Genomic DNA, 7,865 nt, shown 5'->3' with positions numbered 1-7,865 from the left:
GGCCACGCCGCTCACAGCAGTATATTTATAAACTAATCAGTAACTACTTTAACTTTAATCATTGCTCATTGCTGAGCTCTTTACTTGGATTATTTGGATATCTTACTTTGTCTTAGCTCCGGTAATAGCAGGCAGTGCGGGGGGCGGCGCTCACTCACTGACCGACGTCACGCGCTTGCTCCTCCCACTAGGTGAGTGAGCGCCGCCTGCACTGCCTGCTGTTACCGGAGCTAAGACAAAGTAAGATATCCAAATAATCCAAGTAAAGAGCTCAGCAATGAGCAATGATTAAAGTTAAAGTAGTTACTGATTAGTTTATAAATATACTGCTGTGAGCGTCGGGGATCTGTGGATGGCACTGCCATCCACAGATCCCCCTACAGTGCCATCCACAGATCCCCCTCCCCTAAACAGTGCCATCCACAGATCCCCCCCTCCCCTAAACAGTGCCATCATGGCACTGTTTAGGGGAGGGGGGGATCTGTGGAAGGCACTGTTTAGGGGGGATCTGTGGATGGCATTGTTTAGGGGGGATCTGTGGATGGCACTGTTTAGGGGGGAGATCTGTGGATGGCACTGTTTAGGGGAGGGGGGATCTGTGGATGGCACTGTTTAGGGGAGGAGGGATCTGTGGATGGCACTGTTTAGGGGGGAGATCTGTGGATGGCACTGTTTAGGGGAGGGGGGATCTGTGGATGGCACTGTTTAGGGGAGGAGGGATCTGTGGATGGCACTGTTTAGGGGGGAGATCTGTGGATGGCACTGTTTAGGGGAGGGGGGATCTGTGGATGGCACTGTTTAGGGGAGGGGGGATCTGTGGAAGGCACTGTTTAGGGGGGATCTGTGGATGGCATTGTTTAGGGGGGATCTGTGGATGGCCCTGTTTAGGGGGGAGATCTGTGGATGGCACTGTTTAGGGGAGGAGGATCTGTGGATGGCACTGTTCAAATTTCATGCACATTAAATGCAACAGCAGTATTTGCACTGTAAACCTCCTTTTTTATTAATATAAAGTGTGGGTGAACTTAAACTGTATGGCTATACTGTGGTTCCTGTAGGCTTTGCGTGCGTAAGGTGTGGAGGGGGGGGGGGCCTCCATGTCTATTTTGCTTGGGGCCCCCAAATTCCTTCAAACGGCCCTGGATGAGTGATATTACTTCTATGTGCAGTTTACTTATAGGAACAGTCCAGAAGTATTGTCACACTTTATAGTAACCTGTCTCTATATTACTTCTTCTATGTCACCACCCATCATCACTACTACAACTCTCATTTCACTACTTCTACCTACAGTATACTGTAAGTGTCCTCTACTACTTCTCCTACATCACCACTACTGTAGTACTACTGTTATATCTAGAATCCTTCCCTGGTGGGTATGTGTATAATACAGCCCTGTAGTGCTCAGTATGAAAACTGCCATCCTTTATCAGTCTATATAATGGGGATGAGGAAACGACCTTCTGACCAGTATAAAGCGGATAAATACCGTATATCACTTTCTGGTCACAGCGTCACTTTACTACAGACAGAAGGATCAATGGTGAAAGGTATTTATGGAGGCATCCATTTCATACTGGGCAGACTGGTGAGAACAGGCCATTGCTATATGTGATATTTCATCTGATTGATTCCTTCATGTCAGATGGCATTATAGGTATTGCCAGTTTACAGTATGAAGTGCAGCTGGCTGGAGGTCAGAGGTCATGGGACTGGCATATGATTGGCAGCTGGCATATGATTGGTCACTGCTGGCACATGCACAGTTTGATTTGAATATAAACTGCCCTTTTCTGGAGATTCTGCAGAAACTGCTGATTTCCCGACCGAGCGAGGAGCGTCTGTTGAGCCCACAGGCACCTTTACAGGTTTCTACCCCAATCTGCTCCCATCATCCTCTAACCCTGACCCTCATGTGAGACTTAGGTGTCTATGAGAATGTAATGGGAAATCTGCTCATTCTGAAAAGTCGGCCATGAACACTGCATACACATAGCAGAGCTGTATCTGTTATCTGGGAGACCAGTAACGGCTACACACTGGGCAGGATCTCACAGGGTATTCCAGGCTCACACATTTATGGGATATCTATGTGCCCCTTATTGCTGCAGGCGCCACCTCTGGGACTCTCACCTATTACAAGACTGTCTCTTTCTGTAACTCCCATACACTTTAATGGAGAGCGCACACTCAAGACAGTCAGGTGCTGGGAACTCAGCTCTTCCCATGGGATCTCTGTCACACAGTAGAGATTTCATCACTAGTTTGTATCCATAAGAAAATCTTATCATAAATCTTTTGGCTTAAAAATATGGACACAGAATAGTGATTAAATCTGCGCTATGTGAATGCGGCCAAACGTCTTATACTTCAAAGGGAGAGCAGTGAGTAAGCAGAGCCCCCTCCGCCTTTACTTCTAGGGGGAAGCATCTGACATTAAAGTGGTTGTCTGGGTACAAAGCTGCCCCAGGATAGAATCTTATCTTCTCTCACTTAGCCTGTATGAGTGGAGCCTGAGAGATCCCCGCGATGTCACCGGCACAAAGTGGCCGTCTTATAGCGCTGCCCTTGGCTGTTTTAGAGCCTACGATAGCGATATATAGACTGCCCATTTGTGCCGGTGACCTCACCGGGATCACTGCTAGGCAGAAGTCTCCGCCTAGAACAGTGGGGTGCAAACAATACAGACCTGGCCCTGCGCGATGCAGCGCAAGGCAAGGGGGAGCATCGGAGCAAGAAACGGTCCAACGCTCCACTCATACAGGCTAAATGAGTGAAGATGTGGTTAAGACCGGGTTCAGCTATGAACCTGGACAACGCCTTTAATTGTCAAATAGGGGTCAATTTAAGTCGCCAAATAGCCCCTATCTGAGGGTCAAAAAGTGTAGACTAGAGAATCGCTTGTAATATACAGTATCTGTCTTATCAGCAGCGATTCATCACCTGTGAGGGGCTGTCACTGCATGAGAAGAAGCGCCCACCTGCCGCTAGATTGGCAGAGCGGGACATTTAGCCCGGTCCTGACAATTTCTTGCTTGTGCCCTCACTCCGCTAATCGGAGCAGCAGCGCAAACAAGCAATTCTCACTGCCAGGCCAAATATCCGGCCCTATCAATCTTGTTCACCTACGGACACGTATTAAGAAGCCCTGCTGATAAGAGAATTAGATCCGGTATAATCGATTCGCTCATCTCTAGTCAGAAGCAGGAATGTTCCGTTATTCTGGTTCGTTCAGACCTGGCAGTAATGATATTTAAAATACTAAAAAGCAGTTATAGGATCCCAAGTACTTCTGTGCCGCACATCAATAAAAGTCTCATCTATTAGTATTAGGTTTTTGAAGTTTTTATTGGCGCTATAGGAATTAGACCACATATAGCAGTTTTATTGCATGGAGTAGCTATGGTACCAAAATGTTGTGAATTCACAAATTTATGCAATTTTAAGAAAAAAATGAATTAATAGCACTAGGTCTGGAGAAGACTTAAAGGGATATTACATTTTCAATAAATAATGATAAGCTATTGGAGGGAGGCTCATAATTTGCTCTCATACATGTCCTTTCTACAGCAGAAATCCATGATGATCTGATACAGAAAATATATTAGAAAGTTCACATTGACATATTTTGTGTCAGTATTTTTGATGACGAGTCCCAAACATAGAAGAAGACCTTTCCATTAGTCTTTTACTTTGTATGTTCATTATTGGTTTTAGCTTATAAATACTGATAAAATACGGAGCAAATACTGACCGTGTGAAAGTGGCCTTAATCTGCTATTTGGCCTATATACCATATTCCTATCACTGTATTTAACTCTTTAACATCTTGTTACATTTCATTCAACTTATATGTAGATGGACAGAGACAGTAGCATGGATTTCTTTGAGGAGGACGAGGTAATTGTCATGTTTTCTTTACTTTCATTTCTATTTATATACAAATAAAGGGTTAATATATTAATGTCTGGAAAATAGATTTTTATATAAAAACTTCTAGTCTGGATCATGGATTTCTGCTGTAGAAAGTACATATATAAGAGGACAATATACAGATATAATAGCTCATCATACAGCTCCATCTATTTGCTGAAATAGTAATATCCCTTTAATTCTTCTCCAGACCTAGTCACCCGCGATGCTAGGGAGGCTCCTCCCTGTCCCCGCCTGCCATTGGCTCCTCCCCTTCCCCGACACTGGATGTTTCCATCTGTGTACAGGGAGAAGCAGCAGTATATTCCCTCTGAGGGGCCCGGCCGATGGGTTTCTACTGTATGAAACAGCAGACACCACAAGGCAATGTCTGTGATCACAAAAATATGTCATTTTAACATGATTTTTTCCCAAAATTAAGCCAAAAATGAATTAATACCATTAGGTTTGGAGAGGACTTAATGAAATATTACATTTTTAGCAAATAATTGATTTCCTTTTGTACAATACACGTTTTACAAATTTTCAATGTATTTTTTTACATCAATTCCTCATGGATTCAAGAGCAGTTATTGAAGGAGAACCTTTACTATTTCCTGATAAGGGTTAAAATGAGTCCTGGTTGTTATACTGGAAATAATCCCTGAAGGTTCCACCTGATTCACAGGAGCTTTACAACAAGGGGCCCTGTTACCTTAAAAGCAGCGTCCTGCTGTCTATTAGACTGCAGGTAGTAATGACTGTCACAGCTTAGAGCTTCTGGAAGATTCTTAGAAATACATAAAGGGCAAGGGGCTCGCAAACTCTTCTTGTCCATTGGCAGTCTGCAGCAGAAATCCATGACGATCTGATACAGAAAATATATCAGGAAGTTCACATGGACATATTTTCATCAGTATTTTGTGTCAGTATTTGTAAGGTAAAATCCGGAGCGGCTCCGAAACACGGAAGAAGATGTTTCTATTATTCTTTGTCTTTGTATGTTTGATTGAAAATACTGAGCTAATACTGACTATGTGAAAGTGGCCTTAAACTGCTATTTGTCCTATATATAATATATCCAGATCCCTGTATTTAACTCTTTATAACATCTTGTTACATTGCACTTTACTTGTATGTAGATGGACAACAGCATGGATTCCTTTGAAGAGGACGAGGTAATTGCCACGTTTGTGTTCATTTTCATTTCTCCTTCAGATACGAATAAAGAAGTAATATATTAAGGTCTAAAAACATTTTTTTTTTTTTAATAAAACCTTCTAGTCTTATTAATACTTTATATAAAGGGGTTCTATGGGCTTAACCCCTTCCCGACCACCACCATACATGTACATCAAAAGTCACATCTTTGAATATGGTACCGCCTCGCAAGGATAAGTGGGCATTTTATCCAGTGGGTTTCTGCTGATTTAAGCAGCGGACACTCTGTGATCACAGATATTTATCCCCTCAGATGCTGTGATCAATTGTGCTGCACTCCTGAGGTCTGAACGGCTTCCCTGCATGAAGATCGGAGAAGCCGTTTGTTTTCTGTGATTGCCTTGAACCTTAGGATGCAAACTCATAAAACTGTTGCAGAGTGGATTTTTTTCCAATTCTAACCGATTTGGAATTTTTGATAAGCTTTCCACTACATAGTATCCAATATTAAAGGCTCAAATTTGAACATACCCTTAGCCGCCCTATAAAAATCATTCAGGCTTTAACATCTAGATTATTACTGAGAGAACTCACATTTGATAAGTAATTAGGAAATATGTTATTTCTATAGTTTATAGATATAATTCATCACTAAGTAGAATATGCCGTGTTCTAGGTCACTGCTATGGAGGACATGAGAGAGATGCTGCGGATGTTTGAGGAAGAAGTAAGTGATATCAGTACATACTGTAATCATATTTGTTCCATTATATTGTATATCTAAAGGCCATAGATGTTAGATTTTTATTTATCACAAATTTTGCAAGTTTTGATGGGTTGTCTAATGTTTCTGTGGATATCTCTGCTATACCCAAGATCTATGGAAATAAATAGTCTTACAGCAGTGGGTGTGAAAAACTGTGTCAGTGAGCGGCACAGACCGTTACAGTATTCTAGGGGAAGGTAGTACACTATATGTGCGCATTTCTTACATGGTAGCAATTTATCAAATAAGTAGAAACCCACCTCCTGTCCTCCAAAAAAGTAAGTCTATTCCTTCACAGCCAAATCATTTTCATCCCTAAGTTCCCAATAACATATTTTATATTTTTTTATTTACAATATTCAATCATATTTTGACAGAGAAGAGAAGACGGACTGAAGATGCTTGAATGCTATGTAAGTGATGTTACAAATCATTATTTGAAAGCAAAATATATGCATTGAGTCTTTCTATGCACCAAAAAGTCAATACAATTTTCCCTAATTGGATTAAAATATTCAGTTTTGTTTCCCCCAAAAAAATAACAGTGCCGCCTGGGTCCATGGGATGTGCCTGGTACAGTAGTTCAGCCATAGTCACTAGAAAATGGATGATCTTTACCAAACACAGCAAATGGACAGACATGGAGCTAATGATGGGGGTTGTCTGATCTCTATAGCTATGTTCGGGGGCCCTTTTCTCCTATGACTAGCTAATCATGAAGTGGGTCTTACAGCATCCGCTGTCTCATAATTTGTTCTTCACACTAGGTGCCCTTTGGAGTCACACACCATCCTAATAATTCACCATCCATAGATTCCCCCAGACAACTGCCCCTTTTTATGACACCACATCCTGACTAATAGACTGAAGCAATGATTGGGCCCCCCATTAGAATACTTTCATAGGCCCTTTAAGACGCCATAATTGTATACAGAGGAACTCAGAAATAAGCCAATTATCATATTTCTCACTGTAGAAAAATATTGAAAAAGACTTGAACCCCCCGGAAAATGTAATATATACCGTTATTCACGGTCTGTTTTATCTTTTTTTCTGTCAATAAGGATGAAGACGGCAAGGAGGATTCTGAGGACGGGGTAAGAGCCTCTATTTCTCTACATTGTAAAGTATTCCTGAAGAATGTAGGTAATAACAGTGAGAGAGGAGCTCATTCTTACCTGTTATATTGTAGACCATCTTCATGAAGCTGGACGATGGCATAAGGATCTCCTTGGATGAAGTAAGTGATGTGAAATGCCGCATTAGGGATCATTGAAAATGTGCCAATATTTTAATATAGATCTGTATTTCACCCTCCATTGTCTTATACACTGGTGAAATGAATGTAATTGATATAGTAATATCCTATACAATAATCCATAGGATGAATAGGAGTTATTTATTATGTATATATTATTATATAGGAAAGGTACATAGATGGCAATCATTTTCCTGAGGCCGTTGTCAAGATGGCAGTTACCTTGCACATGACAAGACATTCTTTAAGCAGAAAAGCATGAGGTAGATCTTACAGTATTTCATCTGCTTTATTGTGTTTATAGGAACATCTTTCACTGGAATCATACACAGAGGAAGAGGATGATGAAGAAGGATATGATTCAGATGAAGAAGAAGATGAAGAATCAGAAGATGATACAGAAGAAATTGGAGAAGAAGGAGAAGGAAGTGATGAAGGATATGAAGGAGGAGATGAAGAAGACGAGGAAGGAGAAGAGGATGAAGAGCAAGAAGAAATTGGAGAAGAAAGTGATGAGGAAGAAAGTGAAGTGGAAAATGAAAGAGACAGAGAAGAGGGACATGAAGACCAAGAAGAGGATGAAGAAACATCTTGCACCAAGTCCTGCCTTCCACTGAGACAGATAATGAGAAGGACAAGGACCAGGGTGGTATCTTTCATTAACAGAGTCATAGATTGTATTTAATATAGTTTATATAACCCTTTTGTCTTTATAGAGGTAAAGTAAGTTTAGTTTAAAAGAGGAAGTGTAATCTTAAAGGGGTTCTG

At 41.3% G+C, this 7,865-nt stretch overlaps 1 long non-coding RNA gene across 1 annotated transcript; it reads left to right on the top strand.

Moving 5' to 3' along the window:
• The first annotated feature begins 5,053 nt into the window (after positions 1-5,053).
• LOC122938216 lies at positions 5,054-6,935 on the top strand. Its single transcript, XR_006389989.1, has 4 exons — positions 5,054-5,090; positions 5,750-5,800; positions 6,217-6,252; positions 6,904-6,935. It is a non-coding gene; the product is annotated as an uncharacterized LOC122938216 (long non-coding RNA).
• Positions 6,936-7,865: the final 930 nt, after the last annotated feature.

The sequence above is a fragment of the Bufo gargarizans genome, chromosome 5 (assembly GCF_014858855.1).
Source record: "Bufo gargarizans isolate SCDJY-AF-19 chromosome 5, ASM1485885v1, whole genome shotgun sequence".
NCBI lineage: Eukaryota > Metazoa > Chordata > Amphibia > Anura > Bufonidae > Bufo > Bufo gargarizans.
Note: the sequence above shows the minus strand (reverse complement) of the source record. Positions and strands in the feature narration are given on the sequence as shown.